This window comes from Homarus americanus, unplaced genomic scaffold, assembly GCF_018991925.1.
Source record: "Homarus americanus isolate GMGI-L3 unplaced genomic scaffold, GMGI_Hamer_2.0 scaffold25483, whole genome shotgun sequence".
Taxonomy (NCBI): Eukaryota; Metazoa; Arthropoda; class Malacostraca; order Decapoda; family Nephropidae; genus Homarus; species Homarus americanus.
In genome coordinates, this window is record NW_024726235.1 from 8,266,681 (window position 1) to 8,290,803 (window position 24,123).

Sequence of the window (24,123 nt, forward strand, 5' to 3'; positions counted from 1 at the left end):
TTGAATTTGAAATTATTATAGATCGTTTAGCAGTCTGAATAATGTTACGGGTGTCCCAAGGAGTTATTAGTTAGGCGGAAAATATATCACGTAGGCCCAAGCTAGCGCCTTGGGGAGACGCGACGCTGGCTAGGCCAGTCCCGGAGAGCATTCACACAGACAAGACGTTCCGCGCGTCCATCAGAAATAGTCACGTGGCCTAGTCACCTGTGCTGCGCTATTGCAGTATAACAAGTAAGTCTCATTCGATCTCAGACAGGGTTAGATAGGGCAGTGATAAAGTAAACTAGAGCTAACAGTGAGTTCATTTCAGGGTTTCCGTCAGAACCCACTTGATTGGAGTTGACTTGGAGTTGACCGGAGTTGACTGCGAGAGATTGACTGCCGTTGATGATTGAGGGTGGCGATTGTCGCCATTGGACCGATCAGTGTAGGCCTGTCACTGTTTAGCGGGGTAGCAAAGGATCTCTTGAGTGAACGAGTGCTCCCGACAACTAAAACGACACGGGACCAGCATCAGCAGTGGGTGATCAGTTCTTACCACTCCGGTGCACAACCCCACATGTCCCGAGCAGCTAGTGAAACCCTCTTGCTAACGGGAAGCTAAAGTCTCTCAACTGCACAAGGTCTGATTGGCTCACTCTCTTCCTGCCCATGGACGCACTGGGAGTACACTGAGGCTATCTGAGTATATTAATGGTCACACACTGAGACCGTGAGTCTAGGACTCTAGGAGATACCTAGAGGAACATTTTACCTTCCTTATTACGGGTGTAGTTAACACCACTCCTCAGACTGATATTATCTTGACGTGTGTAGTTTAATATTTCTTAAATAATTTTGATAGCAGTGTTTTTTTGAATGTTTGTGCCATTAAGTGGAACCAGAGTGATACTGTGATTTGATTCTTTTAATGCCTCTAATTGTTCTTCATAATTCTGATCTCAGGTATAACCTTGTTCCCCAGAGTAGTGGTTAGGTTAGGTTAGGAAGTGTACATCTGTTGAGGTGCTATAATTTTGTTGAGTGCCCTTAAGGCCTATTCATTGTAGAGTATTTAATTTCTTAAATTTTATTACCATTTCCTCAGTGACTGATATTATTTTGTTGAAAGCCCTTAAGGCCTATTCATTGTGGAGTATTTAATTTCTTATTTTTTAGTACCATTTCCTAAGTGACTGGTATTATTTTGGGAAAGCCTTAAGGCCTGTTCATGTGTGCAAGCAACATTTCTTAATACTTCAAATTTATTGTTGCCTGTGTTTCTAATAATTTCTATGTCATGTATAACTTTTATTCCCCAGAGTAGTGTTTTAAGTTTAAGTTAAGAGGTGCGCATATTGGTGTACCATTATTTGATTGTGTTTGTAGTGTTGGAGGGAATATAAGTGTCTAAATTTTACAGTGTGTCTCATTCATCCCAGTCACAGACGCTATCCTTCCACGGGTCACGGACAGTTCATTTTGTGTAGTAGATTTAAGTGTTCTTGTGCTGGTTCGGGATTTTTCTCAAAGGGGCGCTTCCACTGCCTTTACCATCTATTAAATTTTAATAAACCCCAAGTCAAGTGAGAAATTAAAGTCCAGCAAATTCCGACCGGTTACATATATATATATATATCCTAATACTTTGTGTCCTCGCTGCCATAATGGTTTACATTCTTTAAGCTTGTCACTAAAATATTGCCAGTACTGTAAGTAACTCTGGTGATAGAACGAGGAAATATTGACTTTGAATTTTTATTTTGAAAAAGTCGGCGAATTGACAAATACTATAAATACATATAAAACCTAACTTAACCATTACCCAAGAGTTTTTTTGTCATATTTAATATTCAACGTAAAACGAGACAAACTAATAATCACATTACACATAATATACAGTACTTTCGTATTATACCAAGACACAAGGCGTGAGAGTCTCTGAAACACTCACGTCTTCACCCAAACAATAACAAACTTCTGAACCCGCTCGAGCAAGAGGATTAATCCGTCTTTGCAATCTGGAGGAGGAGGACGAGTTTCTGAAGGCATCACTCTCTCCTACCTTTTTATTTTAATTAATTTAGTAAATTTTTTCATACTTTGTGTGCGGGAAGTTCATGTAGAAATTTCACCATCAGTTTTACACATATTATGATTATTTTTTTGTTTTTTTTTTGTCTTTACAACAAACTGTAATCAGCGTGTGGCCGTGTTCGTCTGGTGACTCCATCGCGTGACGTCATCCAACAACTAATCAAACCGAAGCTCATAACCAACAAGGATGAATGTCCAACTTTTACCCGTTCTTTGTTTTTCGCAAATTTCACCGGTAAAGAACCCCTCCAAAAAACATATTCTTTTCGTCTGAAATAACAAGAATATTAGTAAAAATATGATGAAACGAAAACAATATAAAAAGATACATCCCAGAAGAAAAATTACTATAGGCAACTACCTGCAGTAAATTAAAAATACGTAGTTTATTTGTGTGTGTGTGTGTGTGTGTGTGTGTGTGTGTGTGTGTGTGTAGTTACGTGTCTGTTTACTGAGTCTGTTTGTCACTATGGAGTTTTCTATCTACCTATCTATCTGCTTGTCCGTCATTCTTTCCATTTGTCTGTCTGTCTATCGGTTTATCTACTTATCTCTTTATATGTTTATTTCTCATTTTCTCTCCCTCCCTCACTTCCTCCCTCCCCCTTCCTACCCTTCATTTCTGTTGCCTTTCTTCTCTTCCCTCACCCTTTCCCCACTCCCCCTTTCTCCTTCCCTCCCCCTTACTTTTCCCCACCCCTTCCTATATACCTAGACACACACACACACACACCCACCCCCCCCCACACCACACACACACACACGCACACACACACACACACACAAAACGCCTCTTTTTCCCACACATTACCCAGGTGACTTTGATGCTATCGCCGTCTCGCCCAATTTCCTCTTTCCTCCAATTTCCTCTTCACGGTTGGTTTTTGTGGGGGATGCCTATATGAGGTGTGGGAATATCTGTCAGTAAGTCACTTAGTCAGTCAGTCAGTTGAGATGTTAAAATGCTTCGTTCACTCGTTCAGTTGCGTTGAGATACTTGCTTTAGGTCTTTCATGCATGTGTGTGTGTGGGGGGGGATGTGTGTGTGTGTGTGTGTGTGTGTGTGTGTGTGTGTGTGTGTGTGTGTGTGTGTGTGTGTACGCCTCATTAACATAATTGAAACCTCATACGATCCAATTTACCCACAACAAAGATATGCCAGCTTGTCATTCCCTAATCACCCACCACCCACACCCACAACACCTGCGCGCGCACCACACCCCCACAAGACCTATACAAAGTGGTCGACATTAGGGACACAGGACCGAAACAAAAAAATCAGATACTGACGCCTGCCATTCCTACGTCCTTCCAGACCTCTACCACACCAGCCGAAAACAACAACAAAATCCTAGGAATGTCCTTTGAAGGCCTCCTCTACCTGTACCCTCCTATAATCTGCCGCGGACTCCTTCCTCCTCCTCCTACGATCACATCTACCCAAATAACAGCTTCGTTTTCATCTATGGATCCCAAACTTATTACACAAGATCCATAACACATATTCGGGACTCTGGTTTACGCTGCCCGGTGTTATTCCATCCTGGAGGTCCATTTGCCTATATGGAAATACCAGCGAGAACAAGGTGTTAGTGGTTGAGGAAAAACATAGAGGAAATACCTGGATGAGAATTATTTACCTGACGTAGGTGGTTTTGAGCGATGTGAGCTGCTAGTTATAGGTCTTGGGTTCGGGTTTTTAGTAATACGTTTGGTATTTTGTTTTGATTCTAACCGGGAATACTACTACTACTACTACTACTACTACTACTACTACTACTACTTTTTTTTTTTTTTTTTTTTTTGGAAAACGTGGCCTCCAGCCTCCCCCAATAGCCACACCTTCGCCACCATTTATTTACCTTAATATTAAATATCCTAATACATAAGCAACTATCCTATCTGTGTTAAATTAGTTGAGCCGCAGATCGATGCGGCATTCGGTGACTGTAGCCTCATAGTCGATATCTGCAGCAGTTGACGGAGTAGGGGCAGAAGCTCTCGTTCCCCTGAGGCAGAGCAAAGCCGACCGAAGGAGAGAGAAGGACAGTCGACATCTCATCCAGGCTGTGACATAACTTCTGGGCTACTACTACTACTACTACTACTACTACTACTACTACTACTACTACTACTACTAATAATAATAATAATAATAATAATAATAATAATAATAATAATAGAAACTCATGTCTGCTTGTATCAACTTTACATTAATATAAAACAAAAATAGCCCTAACTGATTAGATTTAAAGAGGAAGAGTTAAGGACCCAGTTAGGAAGTTTCAGAATTAGTATAATATTGATTTTGGTGTTTGTAAGTTAAGGTGACGTTGATAGCGTCTCTTGGAGGTCTGCATATCAGGGTATTATGTACTATGTTTTCAGAATCCTTTAGAAATGTCTTAACACAAAAATTTCCTTATCAACTTAAAGACTTGAGTGAACTGGAAGCAATAAAACGTATTAAATTGCCTCACCTAGGAGATGTGAGCTGCTTCAATATCCCGAAAACAAGTTACGTGCATTTTCTGAAGAGGTCCATTCCTCAAATTCAATTCTTCTCAAATAGTGTCTTGTCATAGATTTGGGTTTAAAATAGACAACCAAACCCCGAATCTCGAATCCGTAAATCCGAATCCCGGATCCGAAACTCCGAATCCCAAACCTTGAAACACCGAATCAATAACCCAATCCCGAATTCCAAACTCCAAATTCAGAACTCCGAGTCCCGATCCACCGAATCCCGAACCCATGAACCTCGAATCTCATACGTAGAATTTAATGGTGTCATATTTCAAAGTAATGTAACCTGATTATACAGATACTTTATAATATTTACGTTAGTTAGGATTACAAATCATCCTCGCTTTGTTTACTTATGCACAGCTGGGTAATGGGAGGTGTTTATCTCTGTAAAACCCACCTGTTATGAGGGTTTTATGGTGGACGAGTGTGTGTTACGTAATGTGTGCTTCATCATGCGTTAATATATTCACATACACAAACATACATACATACATACATACATACACATTAACTAGCACACACACACACACAATCATCATATCGAGGCGTCACACTTGTGGAAATTGAATCACGTATTAGGGAAGGAGATGGAGGAGGGTAAATACTAGTGTTGACCCACCCGTAATGATCCACCACACACACCACCACCACCACACACACCACCACACTGATCCACCACCACCACACACACACACCACACTGATCCACCACCACCACACTGACTGTCACACACCACCACACTGATCCACTCCACCACACACCACACACTGATCCACCACCACCACTACACTGATCACACTCCACCACACACACACCACCACACTGATCCCACCACCACCACCACCACTGATCCCACCACCACCACACTGATCACCTCCACCACTGATCACATCCACCTCCACCACCACACCACCACACTGATCCACCTCCACAACTACACTGATCCACCTCCACCACCACACTGATCCACCTCACCACACACCACCACCTGATCCACCTCCACCACACACACCACCACACTGATCCACACCACCCTCCACCACTGATCCCACCACTGATCTGATCCACCTCCACCACACTGATCCATCTCCCATCACTACACTGATCCATCTCCATCACTACATTGATCCATCTCCAACACTACACTGATCCACCACCACCACACTGATCTACTACAATGATCACCTCCACCACTAACACCACACTGATCCACCTCCACCACACACACCACCACACTGATCCACCACCACCACACTGATCCACCACTACTACAATGCTCCACCTCCACCACTAACACCACACTGATCAACCACCACCACACACTGATCCACCACTACACACGATCCACCTCCACCACCACACTGATCCATCCTCCATCACTACATTGATCCATCTCACCACTACCACACTGATCCACCACTAACACTACACTGATCCACCACTACCATTACACTGATCCACCACTACCATTACACTGATCCACCACCACCACCACCACTATTTTGATCCAACCATAGTAATCCACCTCAACCAAACTGATTCACCACCACCACCACCACCACCCACCACCACCACCACCACCACCCACCACCACCACCACCACTTAAACCCTGGACACATTTTCCCATATTTTTTCCTGTATATATTTTAAGGGCGACAGATGGAATTAAAAGGAATCTATACCATTGGTGAGTTGGTTCCTCTCAATACAGTCAAGTACGTGAGCCAGTGTATACAATAACAACATCGTTCACGCTTATTGACCCCGGGTAACGATCATTGACGGGTGGGGTGGGTGGGGGTCGGTGTTTGGGTGGGGGTCGGTGTTTGGGTGGGGGTTGATGTGTGTGTTGGGTGCTGGGTGGGTGAGGTCGGTGGGTGGGTGAGGTGAGGTGATGTATTAGGTGGGTGTAGGAGAAATATTTACACCCTCTCACCCCCTCCCTGCGTATCTGGGTGACATTTATGGGGTGGTGTGGGATGGGTGGGTGTGTTAGGTGGGTGGGGAGTAATATTATGTCCCCTCCCCCACTCTCCCCTCCTCCCTTCCTCCCCTTACATGTTCACAGAAGGGGAGAAGACATCATTTGTGTATCTGGCGACCCACACACACAGAGAGAGTTAGTTTTAATTCCAAGAGCCACAGACAAACGATAAACCCCTCTTCCTCTGATAAACTCACGTAAATAAACAACCTCTTCTTGACACCACTGAGCCTGGGCCGTGTTTATGTTGTTTTCTCTCTCATATCACATATAAACTTCGACCCCCCGAGGCTGTGTTGTCGTCCTCAAGGAAAGAGAAAAAAAAATAGTCGATGATGAGAGGAAATAAAAAATAACAGTGGAGGAAAAACGCGCGCGCGCACACACACACACACACACACACACACACACACACACACACACACACACACACACACACACACACACACACACACACACACACACACACACACACACACACACAAGCCATGTTCAGTATCTTTACACCAGGATTATTTTCACAACAGAGAGAGAAACACAATCCTTATCCCTCACCGAACCTAACCTAACCTAACCTAACCTAACCTAACCTAATCTAACCTAACCTAACCTAACCTAACCTAACCTTTCGGATATTAAAATCTTTCAACAGATCATAAATAAAGTAAAGTTTTGATTTTTTTTAATACAGATTTTATTTGCATTTAAAGCGTGACTTAAAAGACGATGGTCGATGGTTTGGTTAGGTTAGGTTAGGTTAGGTTAGGTTAGGTTAGGATATATAGTAAAATTAAATCTCACTGGTTCTTGTTCCTCGCTATACAAGGTTACTCTGTACACAAGCTGCGTCATACCCAGTGTTACAGCAAACACGTATTAGGGAGCCGAACCCTGGTAGTAAGCCTTGGGGAGTCGAACCCGGATAGGAATCCTTAGGGAGTCGAACCCGGATAGGAAGCCTTAGCCACATATGAAACACATCTGGCCGGAGAGTCACGTATCCCTCGTCAAATACCCGCAAACTACCTCCATCATCCTTGAAACAACTTCCTGATTAAGTACACCAACTTATACCAAATCTCCCGCCAAATTCCCGCTAAATTACCTCTTCGAGTTTCGAGCCAAATTCTCCGCCCTCAAATTTCATGCTAAATTATCAGCGAAATCTAATCTACAAACGAAATATCACTATCACTCAGCAAATCTCCCCGAAGTAATATTTTTGGGCCAATGAGAATCCTCCATTTCCTTCATAAACATGTTTTCATTGGCTGGCATTTCCCCCGATTCTGTTTATGTTGTTGTTTACATGATGAAGCTGTCTTGTTAATGGAAAATCCTGGATGTATATTATTTACAGTATTTATGACCCTTGTACAAACGCAAAGAAGAAGTAGAAGAAGAAGAAGAAGAAGAAGAAGAAGAAGAAGAAGGTCAGGAAAGTTAATAGTCAGAGCTTTTATTTTGCTTTTCGTATTGTTCAGTAGTTTATTGATGCCTCAAAACAGACAACAATGGGGGGTCACTTCTCTATTCACCTGACCTCTTCCCTCACCCAACCCTCTTCTCTCCCTCACCCAACCCTCTTCTCTCCCTCACCCAACCCTCTTCTCTCCCTCACCCAACCCTCTTCTCTCCTTCACCCAACCCTCTTCTCTCCCTCACCCAACCCTCTTCTCTCCCTCACCCAACCCTCTTCTCTCCTTCACCCAACCCTCTTCTCTCCCTCACCCAACCCTCTTCTCCCTCACTCTTTCACCCAACCCTACCCCAACCCTCTTCTCTCTCCCCAACCTCTTTTCTCCTCACCCAACCCTCTTCTTCTCTCACTCACCCAACCCTCTTCTTCTCCACCCAACCCTCTTTTCTTTCTCTCTCCTCACCCCCTCTCCCTCCCACCTTCTCTCCCCACCTAACCCTCTCTTCCTCACCCAACCCTCTTCTCCCTCACCCAACCCTCTTCTCTCCCCTCACCCAGCCTCTTCTCCCCTCACCCAACCCTCTTCTCTCCCTCTCACCCAACCCTCTTCTCTCCTCACCCAACCCCTCTTCTCTCCCTCCACCAGCCCCTTTCTCTCACCCCAACCCTCTTCTCTCCCCTCACCCAACCCTCTCTCCTCACCCAATCCACCCCCTCTTCTCTCCCTCACCCAACCCTCTTCTCTCCCTCACCCAACCCTCTTCTCTCCTTCACCCAACCCTCTTCTCTCCCTCACCCCAAATCTCTCTCTCTCCTCCTCCCCCAGCCTTCTCTCCCTCACCCAACCCTCTTCTCCCTCACCCAACCCCTCTTCTCCCTCCACCCAACCCTCTTCTCTCCCTCCACCCCAACCCCTCTTCTCTCCCTCACCTAACCCTCTTCTCTCCCTCACCTAACCCTCTTCTCTCCCTCACCTAACCCTCTTCTCTCCCTCACCTACCTTTTATTCTTCCTCATTTCTCCCTCTGTTTCTACTTCATTCTTCATTTTACTCTTTTTTTTTCTATCCCTCTCCTCCATATCCTAATTCTTCCTCTCTCTTTAACATGTCTTCTCTCTCCCTCTTTCTTTTCCCTTACTCCCCTTCCTCCTGTCCTTCCTTCCTTTCTTTCCTTTCTCTTTCGTCTCTCTTGCACCATCTACCTACTTTCCTCCTTGTTCTCCCTCCCACTCCTTACCTCCCTCATTCCTTTCTTATTTCTCTTCTTCCTTCTCTCCCTCCTTTCTTCCATCCTTTATCTTTTTACCTTTACTCCCCCTTGCCCTATCTACCAACTCTCCTCTTTTTTCCTTACCCCCCTTCTCCTTTCCATACCTCAATTTCTCCTACCTTCCTTCCTTCCCTCGCTATTTCCTTCCCTCCCTCGTCTTCCTGTCAGTCATAAATCTTCCTTCTTAGGACCTCCCGCATATCCTATCAGGAGTGTCCGTACCCCTCACTCTCTCTCTCTCTCTTACTCTTTATTTGTCTCTCTTTTTTAACTAACTGTCATTTATAAAATATTTCATGAGCCATAAAATATAGACAAACAAACACAATATTCATCACCTAATTCGTCTTGATTATAAGTAAATAAACAATTGCCTTTATAATACGAAGCGAAAATAAAGTTAACTATCACCGAAGGCACCGAAGGATAGTAGGAGTAGTAGTAGTAGTAGTAGTAGTAGTAGTAGTAGTAGTAGTAGTAGTAGTAGTAGTAGTAGTAGTAGGTTTCCATAATAATAAAAGGACGTACGTGTGTCTGTCTGTCTGTTCCAGCCATAGCTCCACAACGGAAGCAGTTAGAGACCTGAAACTTTACACACATATATTACACACCTAACCCGAGAGAGAGGATAACTTGTCGTAATAAATGCAAGACATCACGGTGGATGCTTAGACACTGGTGAGGATGGTTGGAGGCTGCCAGGGAGGAAGATGGAAGGAGAAATAAAATGGGACCCAAAGAAGAAGAAGAAGAAGAAGAAGTGAACGAGAGCTAAAAGAGAGAGGAAGATCTGCTGACCTCTTGAGTGTAGACAATGGTGAGAAGCCTTGACCAAGTTAACAGGCTGAATGATTTATGGAAAGGATTATTTTCACGATTATTGAGAGAGGGATTTTTAAGGGATTTATAGGAGGGATTATACTAGTTTAATGTAACAAAATGGTTTATTAATTTCTATATGGTGTAGTAAGTTGGTGCTCCCCCCCTCCCTTCTTCCTTCCCTTTCCCCTTCCCACTCCTCTCCCTTCTCTCCTCCCTCCCTCCTCCTCCTCCCTCCTCCTCCTCTTTCCTATATAATATATCAAATCAATCAACTAATCTCTTCACCATTATACTGATATTAATCCTTAAGGCAAAAAAAAAAAAAATCTTACAAATTCTGAACACTTTGATTTAACTCCTAAGGAATAAATTCTGATCTTACCTTAATAAATATCTTCTTCAGAACAGAATTACATTGATATTATCCAAACTAATAAGATTATATATTCTCAAAGTCACCAACGAAGGATATGTTTAAATAAAATCCTTCCTAAACCATAATTTTATTTAAAACTCTACCGTCGGTTTTATTCTAATTATTAAGATGAAAAAAGTTGAATTAGTATATAATTAATGTAATTCTTCTTCTTTTGATCGTTTTTTTATGATAATTATACGTTTATTTTGTTCATTTTCTTTTGTTTTAGTGATTTTTTTTTGGTGTAAACTTCACGTGTTATGTTATGTTATGTTATGTTGTGTTGCGTTGCGTTGCGTTGTGGTGTTATGTTGTTATGTTTTGTTGTGTTGCGTTGCGTTGCGTTGCAATGTTATGTTATGTTATGTTATGTTATGTTATGTTGCTATGTTATGTTATGTTATGTTATGTTATGTTATGTTGCGTTGCTATGTTATATTATGTTGTGTTGCGTTGTATTGTGTTGCGTTGCGTTGCGTTATGTTGGCCGCCTTGGTAATGTCCCCAAACAACAGCGGTGGAGTTCAGACAAGCGTAGGGAGGGATGCTGGTAGAGGATGTCACCTTCTCTCTAGTTACTTAACCTAAGCCTCGGAAAAAGACGGAATGCGTGAAAGAACGACGACGAGAAACGACGATGAGAAACGACGAAAAGCGAGGAGGCAAAACAAAGACGAAAAGCGACACCTTGAAGTAAAAAAAAAATTGACAGTACAGTACACCAAGAAGTGGAAGAGACAGTCAACATGGTCACAACACTCAAGAGACCACAACTAAGTGTCACGAGTGCCAATGACCCCGAAAAATGAAAGGAATAAAGAAGTAAAAACGACCCAATGACACTACCAACCCAACATTAAAAGGTAGAGGTAGTGAAGATAATTTTTACTCACACTGTGGGTTATAATCGTCGGTTCTAAAATAGCAGTTAGTTAAGTAAAGAGATGAGGACGTTGGATATGTCAGTGGAAATATATTATCATCACTTGGGTTTCAGAGTCTTTAGAGGAAGGGAAGTTTAGGTTCATACAACCCCAACAGGTTAGGTTAGGTTAGGTTAGGTTAGCTTAGGTTAGGTTAGGTATACAGTAGGTGGAGCAGGAAGAACGTCGTAGCAGGTGGAGGAAGAAGAACATCATAAGTGGAGTATAAGGGTACAAAGTAAACATATTTGAGAGAAAGTTCAGACCCTTTCATCAACAAAACCAGTCTGCGTGTCCCGACAATGCCGAAGCAGTGTAAGGTGGACTTAAATAATCGATGGCGTAGCTCAAGCCTCAAGTGATGGGGGAAGAGCAGGACACACACACACACACACACACACACACACACACACACACACACACACACTACCACTACCTTGTTTTCATTCAGAATCGAGTATGACGATCGTCCAGCTATGATAAAATGATATGGAGTTATTAAGGATGTCACCTTCGTTGGTGAGCTCTGGGGTGACTAGAGAGGCCGATAGGGGACCGGCAGGGTCGTCCAAAGATGTTGCACGTGTGGGGGGCTACATCTAGTGCGGGAGGGGCGACGACAGCGTCTTTCCGGCGTTGGCACTTGTCTGCTTCGGTATGCAGTCGGGCTAACTCGAAAGTATAGATACCTTCTCGTGTGGTGCTCCTCCAAGCGTTACGGTGTGGAGTAATCGTCTCCCAGGTGAGGGGGTCGATTTGGCACATTTTCAGGGTTTTTTTAAGACTATCCTTATACCTTTTCAGTTGCCCGGCCAGCGTTACGTTTACTATTCGTTAGGTGACTATAAAGTAGCTGCTTTGGCAGCCTACTGTCGTCCATGTGGGTAACATGGACAGTTCAACGTAGTTGTTCATGGGTAATGGTAGCCTTGATGCTCCTACAGTTGGTGTCAGCGAGAATATTGGCATTTGCTCTCTTGTCTTCCCAGCGAACTCGGAAGATGGAATGTAGACTATGTTGGTGAAAGTTTTCAAGTGCCTTGAGGCGCTTCTTGTATGTGACCCATGTCTCGCTGCCATACAGCAGGATGGGGAGGACCACTGCTCCATACATGTGCCACTTTCTAGATAATTTCAGCTTCCTACAGCTGAAGACACGGTTTCAGAGTCTGCCAAAGGCTTGAGAGCACATCTGATCAGATGTTGAATCTCTTCATCGATGTCCGCGGTAGTGGACATGTGGGAGCCGAGATACTGAAAGTGGGTTAACATTAGAGAGAGTAGTCCCGTTAAGCTGGATGATGGTGAAGGTGCGGCTGAACCAGAGACGGGCTGAAAGAGAATTTGAGTCTTACGTAAACCCACCTCAAGGCCGAAGTGTGCCTACGCATCTGCCTAAATGTTCAGGATCTCCTGTAGGTCGCATTCAGTGTGAGCGACAAGGGTGAGGTCGTCTCTGTACTGAAGTTCGGTAATGAAAGCTGCCGACACCTTTGTTCCTGCCTGGAGTCATCTTATGTTGAAAAGACCTTTCATCCGGTACTGGATGTTCACCCCGCCGGCTAAATTGTCACTGGCACGAATAAGGAAGGCAGTCAAGAAAATGGAAAAAGAGTTGGTGCCAATACGCATCCTTGTTTTACCCCCATTTGGGTGCGGAAGAGCTCAGACTGGGTGCCATTGTGCAGTACACTGCTGTTCATGCAATCGTGGAGTTGCTTTACAATGGCGATGAATTTTGGTGGGCAATCAAAACGGTTGAGGGTCCGCCAGAGGGCTTCCCTGTTGACCAAGTCGAAGGCCTTGGTAAGGACGATGAAAGCCATTTACAGATCACGACGCTGTTCTCTCCACTTTTCCTGTATCTGGCGAGTAGCAAAGATCATGTCAGTGGTGCCACGTGATGGTCTAAAGCCACATTGAGATTCTGGGAGGAAGTTTTCTGCCTCAGGAAGAAGCCTGTTTAGGAGGACTCGGGCGATAATCTTGCCAGCTACGGACAGCAGCGAGATCTCGCGGTAGTTTCCACAGTCTTATAAATATTGACGATGGAGGCGTCTTTAAGAGCTTGGGGATTTCCTTCTTTTCCCATATATTCTCCAAGAGAGAGTGGAGACGACTGGTAAGCAGAGGTCCTCCCGCTTTTACACCTCGGTTGGGATTCCATCAGGCCCTGAGGCTTTGTTATTTCATCTGTGTGATGGCATTTGCTACCTCATCCAGGGATGGAGGATAGTCGAGGTGGGTCAGCTCTGGATACTGAGGGACCTGCTGGGTAGTCAGGACACCCACATCGGTGTTTCGATTGAGCAGCACTGAAGGATGCTTTCTTCGTCTTTAATTGGGGAATTGCCATCGGATGAGTGGAGGGTGGCTGTGCCATGAGTGATTGATCCATAAAATGTTTTAGTGGAATTGAAAAAATCGCGCATCATGTGTTGTTTTGCAAGTTTTTGCATTCACATGCCTTATTTTTAAACCAGTAATTTTTTTAGATTGTTAAGTTCACGCTGGACTGTCGTTTTCTTCTTGCGGAAGGTATCAGTTTTGGTCAGAACCTAAGGGTTGTTCTGCCAGTCAGTTAAGGCAGCACATTTATCATCGACGAGTACATTGATTTTTGGGTAATTTTCATCAAACCACACACACACACACACACACACACACACACACACACACACACACACACACACACACACACACACTACCTGGTGAAGCAAGGAGGCAAAACAGCCTTAAAGTCGCGTGAATAATAAAACGATAGCTTTTGGGTTATGGACGAAACAAAACAGCCAATACAATAACAAAACAAAAGAGAAACGAGAAAATTTGGCAAAACAGATACGGCGGAATTCTGAGACAGGATACAAGTGGATGTGGAGGAAGATGATATCGTGTGTGGATGGATCATGAGATAAAAAAAAAGGAAAATTGAAAATAAACAACAGCGAAGAATCATCAACAACTCCCCATGACACAGATCGTAAGATAAAAGGAAAGTCCTCATCCACTCCCCAAACTCATTGTGACGCTGAACACTAGACAGTCACAACACAGCGCTGGCGGGGGATGACTGTGAGGCAGATGATACAAAAGGAGAGAGAGACGCGGGCTTTAAAGATACTGAAAATGGGAAAAAAAAACGAGAACGAACTGCCAGTAGAAGACTGGAGGGGAAGCTCTTGTAACCCAACTTGGAAACATTCACTGAGGCATGAGGCACCGACCAGAGGAAACCCTAAGAGTTTTAACCTAACCTAACCTAACCTAACCTAAACTAACCTAAGAGACTGGACAAAGGTAATCTACACTCTCTTGATGACGTGGCAGCAGAGGACAGAGACGAGAGAATAAGCTCTATACTGTCTCGTGTAAGAGATTAATGAGGTAATTATGAAGACATAACTGAGACCTCAAGTGAAGGAATTCCTGAGTAAACAGCACAAAGATTTAACACCAGGGAGAGGTATTACTGCTGTGGTGTTTGGTCTGGAGATGTTAGGAAATTGTTAAGGAATAAACTAAGGAATGTTGTATAGGCTTTCTGGATCTAAGATAAAACATTCAACCTGGACCTCAAAGACACAGTGTGGGATCTCTCGGACCCCAGGCAGAACAAGGAGTCACTCTTCTTTGTTATATCTGGACCATCACTATTTTTTTCCTTTGTCGATGATATGCATTACGTTCTTGTGTATGTCTTCTACTACTACTACTACTACTACTTTTTTTTTTTTTTTACTACTACTACTACTACTTTTTTTTTTTTTTTTTTTTTTTACGTGGCCTCCAGCCTCCCCCAATAGCCACACCTTCGCCACCATTTAATTACCTTAATATTAAATATCCTAATACATATGTAGCTATCCTATCTGTGTTAAATTAGTTGAGCCGCAGATCTATGCCGCATTCAGTGACTACTACTACTACACATTCGCCGCCGTTTTATTACTACTTCTACTACCACTACTACTACTACTACTACTAATAATAATAATAATAATAATAATAATAATAACTACTACTACTACTAATACTACTACTACTAATAATACAAACCAAAGTTTCATAATTCAAGATCTCATCAACACTGATTTAGACACAACTTAGCAAGGTAAAGTTTCCTAAGTTCTTAATGAGGTTCAAAGACGCCAGCTTCAACATTAAGCTGGTTTAAGTTCCACGAGCCAATACAGAGAGGAAAAAGTTGTCTATCGCAAGCTTCTATAAACGGTGATGGCAGAGTGGAAGGTCTCGCGTCAAGTACCTTAAATAGATCACCTGGAGAATAGGCAGCATTAGGGTGTTTACTCTTCAGGTGATCATTTAAAATTTTACACTATGCTATAAAGAGCAAGAGAAGGAGATAAGGTTTACTGTAAATTGTGGGGTGAGGCAAGGTAGTGTACTGTCGTCCCTTCTAATCATCTCTGGATGTAATAATGAAAATAGTGTGCCAAGATGAACCTAGTGTGTGTGTGTGTGTGTGTGTGTGTGTGTGTGTGTGTGTGTGTGTGTGTGTGTGTGTGGATAAATATGAAGAAATGACAGACCAAACAATATAATTTATAAAAAAAAATACTAACTGATGAAAAAAAAGGATATGAAACGATAATAATAATAATAATAATAATAATAATAATAATAATAATAATAATAATAATAATAATTTTCATCACAGAGACAGGACTTCCGTATGTTTCTAAATATTAAACAAAGAGATGAAATAAATTTACTTATACATATCCGTCATTATTAAGTTTATTCTTGACATACGGATCAGAGACGGATTTTGTGTTAAGAACGCTCAGTAAACACAGATGCTCGAGAGCTAAGAGGAAATGAGTCAGGCTTGGAGTATATGACAAAGGTGTAGCAGAGATGTTACGGCCTTATTAAAACGATGGATGTTCAGTTTTATTCCTGTAGCTTATTTGAGAGAGTGACTACATTAGTTACACACTACCAGACAGCTAGTGGTTAAGTCTCCTTGACACACCAGTAATTCCTGAAGTTGGTTCTCTGAAGTTAGGATAATTCACGAAGCTTTGTTGTGGTTGGAGAGAGCGAGAAAGGATTTTTTAATCCTTTAAGAGTTCTAGTGGAGCCAAATGGAGACCACAAGTAGCAGCAATAGAAGCGAGGGAGGGAAGTTTACCCACACACACACACACACACACACAGCGCGCCTGCTCCCTGGCTCCTCTACCTGTTGTGTGTGTGAGGCAGGCAGGCGGGCGACACACGTGGGGGCTGTCCGGGTTCTCCCCGAGTACCAGCCACCTTACCCAGCCAGTTGGTCGTCAGCCACGTTCTCGCCCACACACGCTCCCATACGCTGCCTCCCCGTGTGATCTGGGCCACCCAAACCTTCGTGATAACCTCCCCTGAAAACTTTATCATCTCGCTCGAGGGAAAACAAGATAGAGAAAACTTTTATTTGTATTTTCCAACGAGACGATCTTGTCTTAATTTTTATCTTAATATTATTTAAGACTGTGAGGAACGTTTGTAGAGTTAGTTTAGTAAGTGGAGACAAGAGACGATGGAATTGTCATAATCTCTCGTGTTTTGTTCACCTACAGACAAGACTCATGTATGTTTCCGTAAAAATACAAGACATGTGACGCCTCATCACACATGATAATACAATGTTAGGTATTTCTATAAACTTGTAAGCCGAACTAAATTGATACTCATACAGGATTAGTATTTTCCCCCATAAACTCGTTGCATATATAGCTGGCCAAAGTGTATAGCAACTCTCTCTTACGAACACACTTTCCTCACAAGACAGACATACTGTTTGGCCAGGTACAGTGCTGTAATCTGGTGTATCTTGAGGTGAAGTGCTGTACCCTATACTGTACAATATCTTACGGTGCACAGCTTTATGGTACTGTGAACCCTGCCGTGAGAAACACCAGCACAAAAGTCTGGTGTACAGAAAAACACACACCGTGGAAGCCAGTGTGTGAGTGTGTATGTGTGAGTGAGTGTGTGTGAGTGTGTGACGTGTGTGTGTGTGTGTCACCTTGCAGCTGACATATACATACCATCAAGTCCCTCTTCCTCCACCTTCTTACTACGGTGAGTACCTCTATGAATGACGTCACTAAAGGTACAGTACAGTATGTCAACATATACCATTAAGCTTGTATGTTCAGATAGACCTACGTAGCCTCTATAGTTAACCTCAAAGATGATCTACAGGTTTATATTATGTTCATTGTGTCTCTTATGATGAGTTTTGTTTCGCGAAGGTTAAAGTGAATAGTTCAGGTGTTCAGAGTAAGGACGATACTGTGTGTGTGTGTGTGTGTGTGTGTGTGTGTGTGTGTGTGTGTGTGTGTGTGTGTGTGTGTGTGTGTGTGTGTGTGTGTGTGTGTGTGTGTAAAGAAATACCTCACAGTGTGTCTAACAGAACAAAAAAATAATAAAATACAAAATATTCCCCAATGTATATAACAAGAGGCGGATCCACATTGCTGTATTGGGTTATATGGAAATCACTTAACCATTTACGGTCAAAGTTATCAATACTACATATAAACCTTCCAACCTTCATATTGTCCTAGAGTATTCACATGTATATAAATTTCCACATATACAGGGCCATCGAAAAAGAACATCCCAAATTTCAAATACATTGTACATATATATTATAAACTGGATATTCTTTTCCGATAACCCGGGTTTATTAAATTTTACAATCTCTCTCTATTACTAATACACGGAGAGGGGGTGTGGGTGAGGGTGGGGGTGGGGGTAGTGTGGTTGAGGGAGGTGAGGGGGGGTTGGGTAGGTGGGGTGGGGGTTGGGGGTTAGGTGGAGGTTGGGTAGGTGGGTGGGGGTTGGGGTTAGGAGGTGGAAGGGTTGGGTAGGTGGGGTGGGGGGTTAGGGGGTAGGTGGGGATGTGGGGAGGCTGATATCCAAGACCAAGCGACGTTAGTTAATGTGTATGTCATAAATGCTGTTAACTTTATGTTCACTTTTATATGAAATAAGTATACGGCTCAAGGGGTTAACTCATCGTCCTCAAGGGGTTAACTCATCGTCCTCAAGGGGTTAAATCATCGTCCTCAGGGGGTTAAATCATCGTCCTCAAGGGGTTAAATCATCGTCCTCAGGGGGTTAAATCATCGTCCTCAGGGGGTTAACTCATCGTCCTCAACATGTTAACTCATCATCCTCAAGGGCTTAAATCATCGTCCTCAGGGGGTTAAATCATCCTCAAGGGGTTAAATCATCGTCCTCAAGGGGTTAAATCATCGTCCTCAGGGGTTAAATCATCGTCCTCAAGGGGTTAAATCATCGTCCTCAAGGGGTTAAATCATCGTCCTCAAGGGGTTAAATCATCGTCCTCAAGGGGTTAAATCATCGTCCTCAAGGGGTTAAATCATCGTCCTCAAGGGGTTAAATCATCGTCCTCAAGGGGTTAAATCATCGTCCTCAATGGGTTAAATCATCGTCCTCAAGGAGTTAAATCATCGTCCTCAAGGGGTTAAATCATCGTCCTCAAGGGGTTAAATCATCGTCCTCAAGGGGTTAAATCATCGTCCTCAAGGAGTTAAATCATCGTCCTCAAGGAGTTAAATCATCGTCCTCAAGGAGTTAAATCATCGTCCTCAATGGGTTAAATCATCGTCCTCAAGGAGTTAAATCATCGTCCTCAAGGGGTTAAATCATCGTCCTCAAGGGGTTAAATCATCGTCCTCAAGGGGTTAAATCGTCGTCCTCAAGGGGTTAAATCATCGTCCTCAAGGAGTTAAATCATCGTCCTCAAGGGGTTTAAGCATCGTCCTCAAGGGGTTAAATCATCGTCCTCAAGGAGTTAACCCATCGTCCTCAGGGGTTAAATCATCGTCCCTTAAGGGGTTAAATCATCGTCCTCATGTGTTGAACCCATCGTCCTCAAGGGGTTAACTCATCGTCCTCAGGGTTACCGTCCTCAAGGCTTGGTAAATCATCGTCCCCACAGGGGGTTAAAATCGTCCTCAAGGGGTTAACTCATCGTCTCAAGTTAACCTATCGTCCTCAAGCGGGTTAACTCATCGTCCTCAGGGGGTTAAATCATCGTCCTCAAGGGCTTAAATCATCGTCCTCAAGGGTTAAATCATCGTCCCCAGGGCGTTAACTCATCGTCCCTCAGGGGTTAACTCATCGTCCTCAACATGTTAACTCATCTTCCTCAAGGGGTTAAATCATCATCCTCAAGGGCTTAAATCATCGTCCTCAAGGGGTTAAATCATCGTCCTCAGGGGGTTAACTCATCTTCCTCAAGGGGTTAACTCATCGTCCTCAAGGGGTTAACTCATCGTCCTCAAGGGGTTAAATCATCGTCCTCAGGGGGTTAACTCATCGTCCTCAACATGTTAACTCATCATCCTCAAGAGCTTAAATCATCCTTCTCAAGAGCTTAAATCATCATCCTCGGGAGCTCAAATCATCACCCACAAAAGCTTAAATCAGCAACAAAAGCTTAAATCATCCACAAAAGCTTAAATCATTATCCTCAAAAACTTAAATCGTCATCAACAAAAGCTTAATTCATCCACAAAAACTTAAATAATCCTCATCAAGAGCTTAAACCATCATCCTCAAGAGATTAAATCATCATCCACAAAAGCTCAAATCATCATCCACAAAAGCTTAAATAAGCAACAAAAGCTTAAATCATCCACAAAAGCTTAAATCAGTATCCTCAAAAACTTAAATCATCTTAAAAAGCTTAATTCATCCACAAAAACTTAAATAACCATCAACAAAAGCTTAAACCATCATCCACAAAAAGCTTAAATTATCAACAAAACTTAAATCATCCTCAAAAGCGTAAATCAAACACTAATCTGTATCCCGAAACACTCGCCAGGACTATGGAACCACAAGGAGAATGGCCGTGTTGTTCTGCCAGGGGGAGGAGACTGAGTGAACACAAAGCGGGCGGTGGTCGGGTGTATATGTTGTTCACCTTTACCAGTTAAGGGAATCATAACACCGCCAGATCACCTTAATTTAATAGATGATATTTTAGACGTAAAGGTGTATACGTGCATGTCTAAGTGATTTAAGTAAGTGTGTGTGATTTATTACGTTTAAGTATTTTTTGTAAGTCTAAGTGATTTACTAAGTCTAAGTATTTTGTAAGTAAATGATATAGTGGCGCTATGGTGATAGTAAAGCCGATAATTATTAAGAAAATAACTTTGGGTCACCATGATTAGAGAGAGAGAGAGAGAGAGAGAGAGAGAGAGAGAGAGAGAGAGAGAGAGAGAGAGAGAGAGAGCAGATTCTGTACTCTACTGTAATCTTTTGATCAAGTGGTAATCTTCTGGACTCATAAAACAGAACAACGTTAGAAAAAACACCAAAAAACACAGGTGTTATTTGATTACCTCTGACTTACCTGCCCTGTCAAACAACATCATACTACTTAGATATCAACTCCTACTGAACCGTACTGGCTATTGAAGGACACAGGCATTGCGGTTACTTGCCATAGATCCCACTGAGAATATGAAACACTGGGCAAAAATGTCAACAAATATACTCATATCTCACACAATCGCTCGCTAATTCACGACTCTAATACTCACAAAAGAGGCGATAAAAAACAACACACAAATTACTCTGGTTATACTAATGGGGGAGAGAATGTTATAGTTTGTAAGCTGTTGTTGCCACCCAGTTAGCGCGCAGGTCCGCCCTCCCGCCAATATAGAACAAACATAATAAGTCTTTGTCTATTGTCTGGCCATCGACGGGTTTGGCCACTATCCCCTGCACCTTTACATTGCATCTTGGTAAACAAAACCCCATGTTGTCCTTAATACAAGTTATATAAGACTAGCACTAAGGATGATTAAGAACCATTTATTATATGATAATTTAAAAGAGAAAACAGCTTTAATGCATAAATCTCGTTTCAGTTTACAAGGACTTATTGTTATCGTTAAAAAAGAGAGTCATCATGTGTTGCAAGAGTTAAGAATTTTTAAGCACTAACAGTAATGCGGCTCTCACACCAGACAACAACTTTTAGAAAGAATTAAGAAAAATATCCTCACTCCTTTATGTTAGGTAACGTGTTTATATGCTAATAAATACACACGCAAGTTCACTGAACGTTGATTTTGTTCCTGACGATAACTTAAGACTTGAAAACTGTAATCGGGAAAATTCTTTTCAAAATATCCTTCACTGTGTTCGATCTTGATAAGGTGGCGACCAACAGCTCACCACCAAAACATGTTATTGTCTGAGTGAAAGTTTATAAGAGAATATTTATTTTCATCATCGATTTATTGAGGTTATGTTCAACTAAGTGCGAAATGGCATAAAATAACGTATAATTGACTAAAATAATACAAAAAGTGAAATTACTTAAAATAGCGTAAATAATGATAAAATAACTCTGAAATAACGTGATCAAATAGATAAATAACATTAAACATATTACTGTACTGTATATAACACAAAACTAAATTGATAACTTGAAGTAACACAAAATCAACGGTAAAGTTTTACTTTCGGACAACAAGGAATCAATAGTTTAGGCAATTCTAGGACTCTTTTCTTCTTTGAAGTTTCCCTCGCAAATGACCTAAAAGTTGCCTAACCTATCCTCCTAACCGGGAGGCTCTACCCACCCCCCTTCATATAGAAGCCGTTTGCGAGGAGAACGCTATAGAAGAAAAGTGCCTTAGAACTGCCTAAGTATTTGCTTGCAAAGATAAAATTCCTAAGATTCCCGTGTTGTTTTAAAGTAAAATAATACCAAAACAATGAAATAAGAGTTAAGTTAGAGTTCACGACCACGAGCCACATAATATAATAGTCATCCTTCCTACTCGGTCCGTTTTCTGTTTTTTATAAATTCTTCATTTTTCTCGTTAATAAAAAAATGTATCCACAGATGTTAAACTCGTTTACAAACTCGATAAAAAAAATTGTACTGGAGTTTTATCACATCGGTAGAAACTTGTAAAAAGAGAAAGTTTGGATAACAAATATTGAACTTTTTCTTAAAGCGTTTTAAAAGATGCTTTGTAAGAACTTGAACTCGGTTTCCGTGCTAAAAGGACGTACCTGTTGAAGCATATTACTGGAAAAAATGATGCTGACTTTTTTTTTCGCATTTTTTTAATGTTGTCTAGTAAAGGAAAGGACTCCGAAATATAGTACCTTTTTTAAAGGTTGGGTACTGATGAGTCAAAAGTTACCAGTTAACGTAACCTAATGATAAAACAGCCACTGTAACAACACATTTGTTCAAAACAATTATTCTGAATTTGTCAAAAGTTTTCTGTTTCCGCCAATTAGGACCTGGTGAACGTTGGCCACTATTATTTCACCTAATATTTGAAGTAACTAGAATCAAACAATTACACACACACACACACACACACATATATATATATATATATATATATATATATATATATATATATATATATATATATATATATATATATATATATATATATATATATATATATATATATATATGTATATACACATATATTTTTGTTGTTACTGTTGTTGTTGCCATAATATACTGCAGTGCTTTAAAAACAAAGGACTTTTAAGAGCGTCAATAACCTTGTAAATTAACTGATAAAGACATGAACACATTATATAAACTGAACCTCTCCCCGGGACACCACCAGCAGGAGGGGAGGGGGGCGGTGTAGCCGGGGTGTGGCGGGGGTGTGACGGGGGTGTGGCAGGGGTGTGGCGGGGGTGTGGCGGGAACAGCTCTCCGCCGATTCACCAACCAACACTTCAAGTTTAGGACAGAGATTGATCGACTTATGTAAATATCCATGGTAGTTGAACCATCTACAACAACAACAGCAAACAACAACAAACAATAACACCAAAAACAACAAATCACAAGAACAATAACAAATTACAGCAAAAAACAATAACAAAAAAGAACAACAACAGGTTATTATTATATTCACCAAGGCAGAGAGAAGCGAGAGATGAAAATACCAAGTGAAGATCAATAAGGAGAAAGACAATTAGATACACTCATTTATGATGTTGTTTTCGACTCTATGATCCCAAGAGTCACTGGATTTTAATATCTGTTGTCTCAAGTCATGTCATATTCAGAGTACGTGTTTATCCCCTTGAGTACGATAACAACTTCTTGAGGACGATGATTTAATCCCTTGAGTCCGGTGACTTAACCCCTCTAGTATGATGATTTAACCGCTCAAGGGGTTATGTCTAATTTCAGTAACAATAATATCAAGAAACAATCAATAACCTTCTATGGTAAAATAATTTAGTTTTCATTCAGTACTTTTGATTATAACAAATACGAGGTTATGATATTTTACAGCCTTAAGAATTCTCTATAATTTTGGATGTTAGGTTTATCAATTACAAGAGACTATTTAATTATCGCAATAAGGATTCATAATTTCCAAAGGGTATAAGCAAAATTCGTATTAGCGATGAAGGATAACGAGACATTTGTTACTGGTTAGTTAACGTGATTCTGACGGCGAAGAAAAGCACTGATTGGTCCATTCAAACGACGTCATTACGACTGAACATCACTCTAATTGGTCCACTTGATAACACTACCTAATGATGTCATTCTCGAAAAAAAATTGATCGGCTGATGAGAAAGGCAATGAAACTTATGAGATAATAAGATAAA

General features: G+C 41.7%; 1 protein-coding gene across 1 annotated transcript in view; it reads left to right on the top strand.

Moving 5' to 3' along the window:
• Window positions 1-16,690: 16,690 nt before the first annotated feature.
• The window catches only part of LOC121865509 (somatostatin receptor type 2-like), a 77,884-nt gene continuing 70,451 nt past the window's right edge, over window positions 16,691-24,123 (top strand). The window contains exon 1 of the mRNA XM_042365023.1: window positions 16,691-17,537. The gene's annotated coding sequence lies outside the window, so the exon portion shown is untranslated. The remainder of the gene's footprint in view (window positions 17,538-24,123) is intronic.